The 15,859-nt window shown below is 42.2% G+C and overlaps 1 protein-coding gene across 1 annotated transcript in view; it reads right to left on the reverse strand.

The window, feature by feature from the left end:
* ppm1aa (protein phosphatase, Mg2+/Mn2+ dependent, 1Aa) overlaps positions 1-15,859 on the reverse strand; it is a 100,021-nt gene that overhangs the window by 14,119 nt on the left and 70,043 nt on the right. The window lies entirely within an intron of this gene.

The following is a 15,859-nucleotide window of genomic DNA, read 5'->3' on the forward strand; positions in this document are numbered from 1 at the left end:
CACTGTTATATTTTTTTATAGTTTACTTAATAAAACCCGTACAGATTCAAATATTTAACATCCTATTTAATCAATTTTACCTCACCTTTGCCCTTATTATTATTTGTGTTACAAAATATTTGATCTACTCTATTGCAGAAGCTCACTTGTCGTATACAGAGGATCTTTGAATGCATTTATGCAGTAGGTCCTTAAAAATGACATCATGCTCCTGTCATTTAAAAGCAGAACACTGTGGAGGCCCTGAGCAGCTCCTTCAGCATCAGACTGTTACATCCACAGAGCAAGAAGGAGCGCTACCACAGGTCATTTCTACCCACAGCCATAAGACTTTACAACGCACTTATGTGAATACTGTGAAGTTTTTTTTCGTGGTGTGCAGTACGGATGTTAGTCTTTTTGTTGTTGTATTTTATCATTCATCCATACATATTAGTGAGCAATTTGTAGTATTTATTAATATTCTTTTGTTTTTCATTACGCTTTACTTCTGTTACTGCATGTGAAAACCTGCCCTGCAACAACGTACAATTTCCCCATTGTGGTGTAAATAAATGTCTATGTTTTTGACTCCTATTTTTGCAGCAGGTCCTTTAAAAAGAGGTACAATGGTCCTGTCAGTTGGAAGATCTTAGACTAACGTTTTTTTGAAGAAGGTAGTTAAAGACCGCACAGTACTTATAAGATCTTTGTCTAGTATTTTCGCAGTAGGTCCTTTGAAAAAGGCAGAGTACTTTTGTTGTATAGAGCAGTGGTCCCCAAACACCGGGTCGCGGTAAAAAAAAAAAAAAATAATAATAATAATAATAATAATAATAAAAAATATAATATGTATATATATATATATATATATATATATATATATATATTTTTTTTTTTTTTTTTTTTTTTTTTTTTATTAAATCAACATAAAAATTGATTTTAAAAACCTCCCTCCCCCATTCACACTCATTTGCACAAAAGGGTTGTTTCTTTCTGTTATTAATATTTCTGGTTCCTACAATAAATATCAATATAGATCAATACAGTCTGCAGGGATACAGTCCGTAAGCACGCATCATTGTATTTTTTATGACAAAAAATAAAAAAATAAAATAAAATAAAAAATTTTAAAAAATAAAGAAAAAACCCACCCCCCACCCACCAGTCCGTGGGACACATTTTCAAGCGTTGACCGGTCCGCAGTTACACAAAGGTTGGGGACCACTGGTATAGAGGATCTTTAAGAAGGTAAAACGGTATAATGCTCATAAGGGTTTTTAACAAGCATTTTAGCAGGGGGTTGCTCTTGTTGTACAGAGGATTTTTGACTAGGACTTTGCTGAGGGCCTAAAAACAGCAATGCTCATATCACTAGCGGATCTTTGGCTAACTTTAACGTAGTGTTTGTGTTTTATGACTAAATTAGCTTATTGATGACTATACCATTTAGTCAGGTACAAACATTAACAAAGATATAACCAAGCCTATTGAGCTACATTGAGCATAAGTCACATTTTAATTGTTATGTCCTTCAAAATTAAAGTCAACAGTATGTGCATGAAATCAGTGCAATGGCGATGAAATACAGTAGCACCTCAGCTTAAGAGCTTAATTGGTTCTGTGACAAAGCTCTTAACACAAAACACTTGTATCTCAAGTCAGCATCTCTCATTGAAATACCCTCCATCCATCCATTTTCTACCGCTTATTCCCTTCGGGGTCGCGGGGGGAGCTGGAGCCTATCTCAGCTACAATCGGGCGGAAGGCGGGGTACACCCTGGACAAGTCGCCACCTCATCGCAGGGCCAACACAGATAGACAGACAACATTCACACTCACATTCACACACTAGGGCCAATTTAGTGTTGCCAATCAACCTATCCCCAGGTGCATGTCTTTGGAGGTGGGAGGAAGCCGGAGTACCCGGAGGGAACCCACGCAGTCACGGGGAGAACATGCAAACTCCACACAGAAAGATCCCGAGCCCGGGATGGAACCCAGGACTACTCAGGACCTTCGTATTACATTAAATAAAATTTAATTGGGGCTTTCCCCTGATTTTAAAAAGAAAAACACACTTTTAGATAAAAAAATATTGTATACAAACAATACAATACAATAATGAAGTACTGTAATAATATTGTACAGCATTTACCTTGAAGAGTGGACTTGTCGTCGGACCTCCTTCCAGCTGCTTCTCAGTCAAACACACCATCAGCAGCTTTATCCATATTCAAAGGCCTACTGAAATGCGATTTTCTTATTCAAACGGGGATAGCAGGTCCATTCTATGTGTCATACTTGATCATTTCGCGATATTGCCATTTTTTTGCTGAAAGGATTTAGTAGAGAACATCGACGATAAAGTTCGCAACTTTTGGTCGCTGATAAAAAAGTCTTGCCTGTACCAGAAGTAGCAGACGAGTAGCGTGACGTCACAGGTTGTGGAGCTCCTCACATCTGCACATTGTTTACAATCATGGCCACCACCAGCGAGAGCGATTCGGACCGAGAAAGCGACGATTTCCCCATTAATTTGAGCAAGGATGAAAGATTCGTGGATGAGGAAAGTGAGAGTGAAGGACTAGAGGGCAGTGGGAGCGATTCCGATAGGGAAGATGCTGTGAGAGGCGGGTGGGACCTGATATTCAGCTGGGAATGACTAAAATAGTAAATAAACACAAGACATATATATACTCTATTGTTGTGTGTTGTGGCTATATTAGCCACAACACAACCAGGCTTATATTTAATATGCCACAAATTAATCCCACATAACAAACACCTCCCCCCTCCCGTCCATATAACTCGCCAATACAACTCAAACACCTGCACAACACACTCAATCCCACAGCCCAAAGTACCGTTGCCTTCCCCAAAGTTCATACAGCACATATATTTCACGCCCCCTCCAGCTCCATGCGGACCTGAGTGATGACACCCTGTTTTCACGTCCGCTTTCCCACAATATAAACAGCGTGCCTGCCCAATCACGTTATAACTGTAGAATGATCGAGGGCGAGTTCTTGGTTTCTTATGTGGGTTTATTGTTAGGCAGTTTCATTAATGTCCTCCCAGCGCGGTAACAACACACAACAACAGCAGTCACGTTTTCGTCTACCGTAAAGCAGTTTGTCTGCCGTAACAGCACTGTTGTGACACTCTTAAACAGGACAATACTGCCATCTACTGTACATGCATATGTGACAATAACATCTAGGGCTTTTAGAGAGTGTAGTGCACAAATGTGCACACAACAAGGAGACGAAGCAGAAGAACAAGGAAGATACAGCCATGGCGATGCCGACGCCGAGTAAGATGAAGAAATATGCTTGTAAGTTCCAAGCCGCAACTGCGATTGGACCTGGATAGCCTCCAGGAAGAAGTAGTGGACTACCAAGTGCTTGGCAGTGAAGATCTTCCTCAGGAAGCAAAGACTGACCGGTTTTGGGCCATGCGAGGGAGAGATGGAAGATTCCAGACTCTAGTGCATTTGATGAAAGCACTTTTGTGCGTGCCACACAGCAATGCATCATCAGAGAGGGTGTTCAGCATGGTTAGAAAAATAGTGACAGAGAATAGAACAAGGATGGAGAATTCAACCCTTAACTCAACAATGAGTAGATGTGTGTATATGTGTAAAAAAATATAATATACTGTATATGTATATATATATATATATATATATATATATATATATATATATATATATATATATATATATATATATATATGAAATAATTGACTTGGTGAATTCTAGCTGTAAATATACTCCTCCCCTTTTAACCACGCCCCCAACCACACCCCCGCCCCACCCCCCGACCACGTGCCCCCAACCCACACCTCCCAAAATCGGAGGTCTCAAGGTTGGCAAGTATGCTTCTTCCTCTCACCACTGTCCTTTGCACTCACGTTCTTCCACCCTTGGTTGGAAAAAAAAGCTATGTTGATCTCTGGCTATAAGCTAATGCTTGCGAGTAAGAGCAGATGCTTCGGTGGAATCTTACGGGATTCACTCTGACATTTGCTATGAATGCTTGTAACTCAAACTTTAGCCAAGAGAAAACTCTTATCTCAAAACACTCTTAAGTGGAGGTACCACTGTACCAATAAAGTTGTGTGTGTATACTGTACACTGAAGTAGTTGCAGAAAAAACAGCATTACATGAGGTATTGTTGTATCATAACATAATCTCATAATAGAGCACAGCAAAAGAAGATCAAAGAAAAGGTCTGTGCCTTTCTGGAGTTACTTTAGGACAGAAGTGCTGTTTAAGATCAACCCCATCGAATTTTAAAACTCAAGTAAGCAGGTGATTTTACAATTACATCATGTGATAAGCGCTAACATAAACCAAAACAATAAGTGCTTCTTCATCTTGAGCATAAAAAAACATATCTCCGGTATTTACCAAGATTTCCAACATTGCTCATTGAAGCTTCTGTTTGGAATGTTTAACTCACCTATACCAAAACCATGTACTGGTATTGTAAAAAAAAAAAAAAAAAAAATATATATATATATATATATTAAAAACAATAAGACAATATGCTGTTTTATGCAACATGTAGATATGTGGCTCATGTGGATACTTTCTATGCATTTCTTTGAAATTAAGAGTGTGAAATTCCAAATAATATGCGAGGCTCGTATTATCTGTGGTTGATATATTTTCATGCATTTACTTAACAGCAACTATTCCCACGTGTTCCTGCATATTAAAAAGTTATGTTTTGTGATGTCCGTGAATGTTAACATCCTACTTTTATGATTGTTTTTGGAAAGTTGTTACGCATTGACAGCTGTCGACACACTGCTGACCACAATATAAGGCACACCTGCACCACAATGACATTATACATTCCACAGACAATCATGCCCAGCTCCAGAATCACTGAACAATATTATTGTGGCTGTAGTTTGTATCATACTGAGAGCCGTTTCTAACATTTTGCACCTGGATAGCTGCAGTTCAGTGCAGCTTACAGCCACAATAAAATTAAAAAAAACATAGCTGGCATTTAGTATCAATCAATCAATCAGTTTATGTATTTGGGACATGTTAAAACAAATGTACATCACAATGAATGATCACTTGGACAAATAACAATTCAACAAGTCCAAAAAGGAGTGCTTATTTGATCCGACCCGTGTAGCATGAATGTGTCTGATATTGATTGATCAGGCACTGTTCTTCAACAGCTCTTTTCTGCAGCACTCCTAGTGAATAAAATGTACTTTTAGAATTGTTCCCCCATATCTCAACACAATCATTTAGGTAACACCAATGAACAGTACAGAGTATGGATTTACTTTTGATTCAAGATTACTTTTTGTCCCATTCAATATTGAAATATTTCTAGCCACTTTATATTGTATGTGTGGTTTCCAGTTAATTTCCAATTCACTCCTAAAAATGTATTTTCCTGTATAATGTCAATGTCTATAACATCTATTTGTATTAGTGTTTGAGTGTTTATGTTTTGTTTTTTCCAAATATCATGATTTAGGTTTTGCCTTAATTCAAGGATAATCTGTTTTTTTCAAACCATCTTTTTCCATCCTTCCATCCATTTTCTACCGCTTGTGCCTTTTGGGGTCTTGGGGGAGACTGGAGCCTATCCCAGCTGGGCTTTGGCAGAAGACGGGGTACACCCTGGGCAAGTCACCACCTCACCGCAGGGCCAACACAGATAGACAGACAACATTCACACTCACATTCACACACTAGGGCCAATTTAGTGTTGCCAATCAGCCAACCAGGTAGACTTGACAGGTCTGCCTGGTTGGCAAGTGGTCGGGTGATCCTTTTGAAGAAGACTGCAGATGACAGTCGAAACAAGTCAGGTAAAGATTCCATTTAATATACCGAAAATATGGTCTGATTACAAGAACATTTGAAAAAGTAGATTTATACCTAGTCCAAAACCAAACTCCAAATTGTATCGTTCTAATTTGTTGATTATATTATTGTGATTTATTGTGTCAAATGCTGTTAATAGGTCCATAAATACTGCAGCTGCACATTGTTTACGATCTATAGTGTCAGTAGTTCCCTCACATATTTCACTTAGTGCCATCAATGGTAAGATATTTTTTCTGTATCCATATTGGCTAGCTGACACTAATTTATACTTGTTTATACATTCGTCTAATCTGTTGATACATCATTTTTCAAGAACTGTAAAGTATTGTGGGAGTAATGAAAGTGGTCTATAGTTAGTGAATTGATGTCTTGTAAATGGGTATTGTTTGAGCTATTCTCATTTGGTCAAGAAATTTTGCTGTTTCAATTGATAAGTTATTGGTTCTGATTTTTCTATATCGGCCTTTTTTTTATAATTTTCATATAAATTCCATTATAATGAGTGGATGTTCTAGATTTACTTTTGTTTACAATATCTATATTTCCTTGACTGTCACATTTGTTAGAAAAGTTGAGTTGGGATTTCTGTTGATTATATTTTCCGAATCATCAAGTGTTGTGTTTTTTGGGGGTATTTTCTTAAAGGTTTGGTCCAGTATTTATGAAATAGTCATTGAAGTATGACCACTTCTTCTATATTATACATTTTGACAACCCCATCTATAAAGTGTTGAGTATATTCTGCTATACTGTTTAAAATGTTCCATGTTGCTTTTTTGTTATTTTTGTTTTCATTTAATACTTTGTGATAATATTATTCCTTACCTTCGTAGATGATCCTTATTAAAATGTTTTTATATGTTTTATATTTGCGTTCAACTTATTTTGTTCTTTGTTTAATAAATGGTTTGCATAGTGTGCTTTCTATTAGCATTATCCAATGCTCTTGTCATCCATGGTTGTTTTTTCTCTCTCTTCTTTTTAGTGACCAGTACAGTATCCTTACATTTAAAAAAGTGTTCATAAGCCTTGTCCACATCAGTTGTATATACTTGTTCCCATGTTTGTTCTTTTTTCAAATCGTTCTCAAAGTTGTTTTCCTTTGTTTCTTGTACTAAACAAAGAGAGCACAGTCGACCAAGTCCAATTCCTTGTGTGTTAAACATACTTGGCTAAAAATCTGATTCTGATAATCATTTCCTCTGTGTGTAAACTTTTTGTATGACTTCTTAATTTCCTTGGTCCGTGTACCTTTCATTCTATTTCCAATTCTGAAACGCGAATCAAAAATTTAGATTAGGGCCAGTTTTCGATTTTTATAATATATGGCAGATTCTAAAACAAACAAAAAGGGGTTGATTTTCATTCAAATATTGCCATAAAATTGGATTTTGTGCTGATTTCCTTTTATGGATTTTTATTTTTCCAGATAAACACAAAAATCGAAAAAAAATTGCAAAAAAGCATGGTCATCTGTGTGATGACAAATTGAACCAGAAGCAGTATTTTAGCCTTTCCTTTGTGTTTAGCAAGTTTTTAGCACAACGGTAACATCTTTGTTCAGCAGGAGTCCTAAAAAACTGGTTTCGGACCATTTTTTCTATTTTCATTTCTGAAACAAAAGTTGAACAACTATTTATTGACCCTTTTTTACATACAGGACTCGATAGGACTCCTGCTGAACAAAGATGTCAGCGTTATGCTAAAAACAAACTGGGGGGGGGGGCGTGGCCTGCGGACCTGCAGCGAAGCGGGGTGTGCCAGGACCTGCTTTGAGATCAGCGACAGGTGCGTAGATGACCCAGCTGGGAGTGTTTGTCTGATCACCTGTCGCACTGTTAAAGGCAGCAGTCGGGAAGGAGAAGGGTTGTTGATGGTGGAGGGCAAGCACTAGTGTGAGCGAGAGCAAGAAAGACTTGAACATTGCTGAAAAGCACACCAAGGACAATTCATTGAAAAATAAAACATCGTTCAAAACCCTGAACGCAGCTGTCATGTCCGTGGTTGGTGGTCCGAAAAACCCAGAGGAGCAAGACCTCCACAATTTGGCGCCCAACCTGGCTGGACCACCGGAGGCGGGGGAGGACGACCCCCTGACGGCTCTCGCGGGCGTGCTCGCCGAGGTGGCAGCGAGCAGCCGCCAACAGCTCGAGGAGGTCCACCAACAGTGCCAGGTCCTGCATGCGTTGCCGGACCGGGTGGGCAGGGCACGGCCAAAGTCGACGGCCGTCACTGTACACGGCATGGGGGAAGAAGAGGACCCCCATGCCTTCGTGGACATTTTACTGCCACGGCGAGAGCATGCGCGTGGTCGGAAGAAGAGTGGGGGGTGCGGCTCTTGCCGCTCCTGACGGGGGAGGCGCAGCGAGCAATGCTCAGCCTGCCGGCGGCCTCCGGAGTGCACTTTGTGGACCTGAGGAGGGCGGTGCTGGACCGGACGGGCTGAACCGCCGAAGAGTACCGGCGCCAGTTCAGATCCATGCGTCTGGGGGAGGAGGACCGGCCATTCGCCTTTTGCCAGCGGCTCCAGGAAGCGGCGACACGCTGGTTGCAGCCGGAAGAGGGAGACTGCAGGCTGCTGGACCAGATTTTCCGGTAGAAATTCCTGGAAGCGATCCCGAAGCGGACGGCAGACTGGATCCGGTATGACCGGCCCCGGGACCTGGCAGTTGCAGTGACCCTCGCCAAGGACCACCTGGCCGTCCACTGCGAGGCGCAACCGGCACCAACGGCGCACGGACAGAGCACGCGACATGAGAAGGAGAGAGTAGAGCACATTCCCCAACTTAACCCGCGTGACTCTCCTTCTGCTCTTTCTCCGCAGGTCCCAGGTGCTGCCCCCAGAACATCTCCCGCGCAGATGACCCCTCAAATGCTTCGGCAGGTGTGCTGGTGGCATGGGCGGCCCGGTCACGCGCATCAGGGACCTCAGCAGGTGGAGGTGGGGTGCGTGACACTGGTGGCCGGCCCTTCAGTGCCCCCCCCCCGGCTCGGGTGAGACGTACGGTATCAAGGTAACGATACAAAGGAGTACATACCAGGTGATGGTGGATTCGGGCTGCGGGCAGGCCATGATCCACCAGAACCTGGTTCGACCTGGAGCTTTGAGGCAGGCAACACGGCTAAAAATTAGGTGTGTTCATGGGGATGTGCACGAGTACCCTACGGTGCCAGTGGAAATTTGGTATGAAGGACAAAAGCATAGGGTTGAGGTAGCTGTAAGTACGCACCTCTCGCACCCCGTAATTTTGGGCACAAATTGGCCGGGGTTTAACCGTCTACTGACACAATGCATGGGGGTGCGTTCTAAGAGGCGACGCGGGTCCATCCGAAACTGCCGAGCGGGAACCGGCGGGGGCTTCCCGGGAAGACCCCCTGCCCCCCAGTGGCACCCTACGGAGGATTTTCCCCTCGAGCAGTCCCGCGATGAAACTTTGCGCGCGGCCTGGGACCAGGTGGATTACATCGACGGTCAGCTGGTGCGCCCGGGAACAGCGCGGGTATTCCCTCACTTCTCAATTATTAGAGATAGATTATACCGAGTGAGCCGTGACACTCAAACAGGAGAAGAAATCACCTGGTTGTTGGTGCCGAAACTCCGCCGGGAAATGGTTTTATGTGTGGAGGTCTTGCTCCTCCGGGTTCTTCGGACCACCAACCATGGACATGACAGCTGCGTTCAGGGTTTTGAACAATGTTTTATTTTTTAATTAATTGTCCTTGGTGTACTTATCAGCAATGTTCAAGTCTTTCTCGCTCGTGCTCGCTCTCCACCATCAACAACCCTTCTCCTTCCCGACTGCTGCCTTTAACAGAGCGACAGGTGATCAGACAAACACTCCCAGCTGGGTCATCTACGCACCTGTCGCTGATCTCGAAGCCGGTCCCGGCACACCCCGCCTCGCTGCAGGTCCGCAAGCCACGCCTCCCACATACCTCCACCGCCAGACTCAGGCCGGGACGATGTCCATCCGCGCCTCACAAAGCGATATCCCCGTGTGCTCGGGTGATTCCCATTCTTGTAGTGTGCCACCGGGAAATGGTTTTCCAGGCGGCGCACTACAGTCCCATAGCTGGCCACATGGGGTATATTGAAACACTCAATCGGGTCATGGTCCGATTCTATTGGCCAGGCATCCGGGAAAACGTGCGCCACTGGTGTGCTGCCTGCCCGGACTGTCAGCTGGTGAACCCGGTGGCCACCCCAAAGGCGCCCTTGCGCCCATTGCCGATAATGGAGGTCCCCTTTGAAAGAATGGGTATGGACCTCATCGGACCATTCCACCCGAGCACATGGGGATATATCGCTTTGTGCTAGTCCTGGTGGATTACGCAACGCGCTATCCCAAAGCAGTGCCACTGCGCTCCATCTCTGCAAAGAGGCCCTGTTTCAGGTCATCTCCCGAGTTGGAATCCCGAAAGAGATTCTGACTGACCAGGGCACGTCCTTTATGTCAGTGGTCCCCAACCACCGGGCCGCGGCCCGGTACCGGTCCGTGGATCGATTGGTACCGGGCCGCACAAGAAATAAAAAAATAAAAAAATTTAAAAAAAAAATATATATATATATATATATATTTTTTTTTTTTTTGTATTCATTAAATCAACATAAAAAACAAAAGATACACTTACAATTAGTGCACCAACCCAAAGAACCTCCCTCCCCCATTCACACAAAAGGGTTGTTTCTTTCTGTTATTAATATTTCTGGTTCCTACATTATATATCAATGTATATCAATACAGTCTGCAGGGATACAGTCCGTAAGCACACATGATTGTATTTTTTTTATGACAAAAAAAACAAAACAAAACACAAATATACCATACACCACATACTTTTCTGATGTGTTCTCCACTCGGCCTGGGCGCACGAACCTCATCCAGCATCATATTGAGACCAGCCCGGGTGTTACGGTGCGGTCTCAGCCCTATAGTCTCCCCGAACACAAATGCAAAATAGTTCAGGAGGAATTCAAATCCATGCTGGAATTGGGGGTAATAGAAGAATCCCACAGTGCGTGGTGCAGCCCCATCCTTCTGGTAGGAAAGATGGATGGGTCTGTGTGGTTATGTGTGGATTACCGCAAGGTGAACGAAATATCACATTTTGACGCGTACCCAATGCCTCGGGTCGACGAGCTCCTGGATCGGCTGGGCACTGCTCGTTGTTTCACGACACTGGATTTAACCAAGGGCTACTGGCAGATTCCCTTGTCACCTGAGTCCGAGGAAAAAACGGGGGGAAGGGGGCGCGGCTGGACGGTGTCCCGGCCTGAGTCTGGCGATGGAGGTATGTGGGGGGAGGGACCTGCAGCGAGTTGGGGTGTGCCAGGACCGGCTTCGAGATCAGCGACAGGAGCGTAGATGACCCAGCTGGGAGTGTTTGTCTGATCACCTGTCGCTCTGTTAAAGGCAGCAGTCAGGAAGGAGAAGGGTTGTTGATAGTGGAGAGCGAGCACGAGCGTGAGCGAGAGCGAGAAAGATTTCAACATTGCTGAAAAGTACACCAAGGACAATTTATTGAAAAATAAAACATTGTTCAAAACCCTGAACGCAGCTGTCATGTCCGTGGTTGGTGGTCCGAAGAACCCGGAGGAGCAAGACCTCCACACATGCTAAACGCAAAAGAAAGGCTAAAATACTGCTTCCGGTTCAATTTGTCATCACACAGATAACCAAAAATTTTAGCAAATTTTTTTTGCATTTATCTGGAAAAATTCAAATCCATAAAAGCAAAACAGCAAGAAATCCAATTTTATGGCAATATTTTTATGTAAATCAACCCTTTTTTGTTTGTTTTAAAATCTGCCATTTAAAATAAAAAACGCCCCTAATTTTGAATTTTTCATTTGCATTTCAGAATTGGAAATAGAATGAACGAAAGGTACACGGACCTTCCTTGTTTCTCTCTCTAAAATTCTCATTCTATACAGTATGGACTGGAAGATGATAAATGATAAATGATAAATGGGTTGTACTTGTATAGCGCTTTTCTACCTTCAAGGTACTCAAAGCGCTTTGACACTACTTCCACATTTACCCATTCACACACTGATGGAGGGAGATGCCATGCAAGGCGCTAACCAGCACCCATCAGGAGCAAGGGTGAAGTGTCTTGCTCAGGACACAACAGACATGACGAGGTTGGTACTAGGTGGGGATTGAACCAGGGACCCTCGGGTCGCGCACGGCCATTCTTCCACTGCGCCACGTTGTTACCCGCGTTGATAAGTAACATCACTAAATAACAGACCAATCTTTGTTTTGTTGTCAAAACCGTTAGAATATTTCCGATTAGATCAGTCTTGTATTGGATCTTATCAGTTGTTGGAGGAGTTCTAAAATGATGCAGAGGTTTGCTGCATGAGAAATGAAAAACAATCTATAGGAATGAAGCGTCAATGACAGGAAATAGATGAAAATGGCACTTAAGATGAAGTGATGAAGGTCCACATTAATTGTTGGTCTAAAAAAAACCACGGAAGAAGAGGATATCAGGATCCTGGGGAGCAGAAGAGAAGGACGGAGGTGAAATCTGTAGACGATGGTGATGATGATGATGATGATGATGATGATGATGATGATGATGATGATGATGATGATGGAATCAAGACGAAGCATGCAAGGAGGAATAAGTGGATCAGCATACTGTACGGCGCGTCTGTACATGCTCAGAAGATGCAAACATAGCATGCAAACATTCTGGTACATGGACCTCCAAAGTACAAGAAGTGGCCGTGCCAGCAACTTGAGGGTTCCAGGTTTGATTCCAGCTTCCACCATCCGTGTCACTGCAATTGTGTCGTAGGGCAAGAACCTTCACCCACCTTGATTCCAGTGTCACCCACACTGGTTTAAATGTCCACGCATGTGGCCACTAAGCCTTTAGCGGTTTTAATTAAAGATGTAAATAATGGGATTCACTATGTAACCTACTCAGTGACCTAGTGGTTAGAGTGTCCGCCCTGAGATCGGTAGGTCGTGAGTTCAAACCCCGGCCGAGTCATACCAAAGACTATAAAAATGTGACCCATTACCTCCCTGCTTGGCACTCAGCATCAAGGGTTGGAATTGGGGGTTAAATCACCAAAAATGATTCCCGGCCGCGGCCACCGCTGCTGCTCACTGCTCCCCTCACCTCCCAGGGGGTGATCAAGGGTGATGGGTCAATGCACAGGACAAATTTCACCATGTGTGTGTGACAATCATTGGTACTTTAACTTTAACTAAAACATTTGAGTCTCCAGAGACAAAGCGCTATATGAATATATTTCACTTCACTATTTAAAAAACGCACACACACATTGCGTTACATATATTTGTATATATATATATATATATATATATATATATATATATATATGTATATATATATATGTATATATATTTATATATCACAACAACCTTACAGCAAGCTTAAATGTCAACAGGCACACGCACAAATAATAATAAACACTACAATAATAAACCAAAAAAAGCAAAATAATTTTACTTTGTGTCTGCGAATATTTGTGGCGTCGTTGAACACTGCGTGAGTTTCGAGTGATAAACGAGCAGTGGCTTCACATATTCACAGCTATCCTTAGCAGGCGATCATTCATCGACGTGTGTCCCGGTAGTGCAGTGGTTCTTAACCTGGGTTCGATGGAACCATAGGGGTTCGGTGAGTCGGGCTCAGGGGTTCGGCGAAGGTCAAGACACACCCGACTCATCGTGTAAATAAAAACTTTTCCCTATCGGCGTATTACGAATACGGCAACAGCTGACTGATTTGCAAGTGTGTAATGTGTTGTGAGTTTATGCACTGTGTTGGTTTTGTTGTTTGAACAAGGTGATGTTCATGCGCGCTTCATTTTGTGCACCAGTAAAAAAACATGGGAACACTTTAGTATGGGGAACATATTCACCATTAATTAGTTGCTTATTAACATGCAAATTAGTAACATATTGGCTCTTAACTCGTCATTATAAGTACTTATCAATGCCTTATTCGGCATCGCCTTATTATAACCCTAACCCTCTAAACCCTGGCACTAACCCTCTAACCCTAACCCTAACCCTAACCCTAACCAAATAACTCTAAATTAAGTTTTTGTTACTTAGAATATGTTCCCCTAGTGCCCAAATAACTCTAAATTAAGTCTGTGTTACGTTATGTTCCCCATACTAAAGTGTTACCAAAAACATATAACTTTGTCTTGAATTTGAAAAAAAAACATCATTTTATTTTTCACTAAAGAAGGGTTCGGTGAATGCGCATATGAAACTTGTGGGGTTCGGTACCTCCAACAAGGTTAAGAACCACTGCGGTAGTGCCTTCTTCTTCGCTGTAATAAAGGCCCGCAATGGCATCTTTTTCGATCTCAACACAACTAAAGACTTGCTGCACAACAAAGCGCTAGTAAATTCCTCGAACTGAAGGTGGCGCAACTAGTTAAAACGCTCTCTCAAAACAGTTGTCGAGCAACCTGAAGCTATACAGCAAGACTGTGCGAGTTTGGACACATTTAAAGCGTTACTGATCACACAAAGTGATCTCTTCAACAGGCTGACACAGCTCTGACCGCTGCAAGGTACAACAATTGTGGAAATAAACAAGTCAGAAGTGCTGCTCGCCGTCGCAGCTCTTTGAAAGGGTCGTGCCCGATGTCATCAAAATGGCAGCCCCCGATGGCTTCAAGCAGCATGCAAAATGAATGAATGAATGAATGAAGCGTCCGAGACATGGTTCGCACACAGAGGCTTATTTGGCACGATGTGAAGGTTCATAAACCGAAAAGGTGGCAAATAAAGGCGTTTGCAAATCGAGGTTCCACTGTACCTCGGCTTCCGTATGCCCCACTTTTTGTGTAACTAGTTTTTTTGACGCAAATCTTTCGCCATCTCTGTTATCATACAGCCAAACATTGTGGAACCAGATATCTAGAAAGAGGTTCCGCAGCCTCCGAAGCAGAACCTCCAGGTTCTGTAACAGCTTCTTCCCTCAGGCCGTAAGACTCTTGAACGCATCATAATTAAATGAAATTATCCCCTCAACTCCCCCCAAAATGGATTAACTCGCTGGAATAAAAAAGACAATATAAAATACATCCATAAACGTGGACGCATGTGAAAAAGTGCAATATATTTATCTGTACAGCAATCTATTTATTTATTTATATGTATTTTTATATATTTATTTATTTTATATATATATTTATATATTATTTATATATATTTATTATTTATATATGCACCTTATTGCTTTTTTATCCTGCACTACCATGAGCTTATGTAACGAAATTTTGTTCTTATCTGTACTGTAAAGTTCAAATTTGAATGACAATAAAAAGGAAGTCTAAGTCTAAGTCTAGTCCAATGGTTCTTAACCTGGGTTCGATCGAACCCTAGGTGTTCGGCGGAGGTCAAGACACACCCGACTCATCGTGTAAATAAAAACTTCTCCCTATCGGCGTATTATGGATACCCCCAAACAATGTTCCCTCTAATTTTCCATATGCGTGAGCAAATGTAAAAACTCCTTGAGCGTTCAGTGGAGCACATGTGAGCGACGTCAGACGTGCACATGCACTGTGGCCACACCTGCAGCACACCTGTCCCAAACCTGACTAAATAACAAGTTAATTTTGTTTTTATTATAATCAAATGACAGCAGTCATTTCCATGAGTTTATTTTCTAATATAAGTGTTGTGGCCCACATACAATGACAATAACAAAAAATATTGTTTTTCATGAGCTGTGTACTAGTATTGTATGTCTGGGTGGGGGTAATGCTTTGGAAATAATTTGTACCTCTTTCAAATATCGCATTTAGTTCCCACTAAAACATTCACATGTTGCACAATGAGATGTAAACATGGGATCATGTGTACATTCCTGTAACTTTCTGTTTGTAAAATATATATTTATTAGTATTTATTTAATATAATAACATAATTTCATTATTAATATTTATAAATTAAGATAAATTAAGACAAAAACATATTATTTTTCACTAAAGAAGGGTT

This window comes from Nerophis lumbriciformis, linkage group LG08 (assembly GCF_033978685.3).
Source record: "Nerophis lumbriciformis linkage group LG08, RoL_Nlum_v2.1, whole genome shotgun sequence".
NCBI classification, from domain to species: Eukaryota; Metazoa; Chordata; class Actinopteri; order Syngnathiformes; family Syngnathidae; genus Nerophis; species Nerophis lumbriciformis.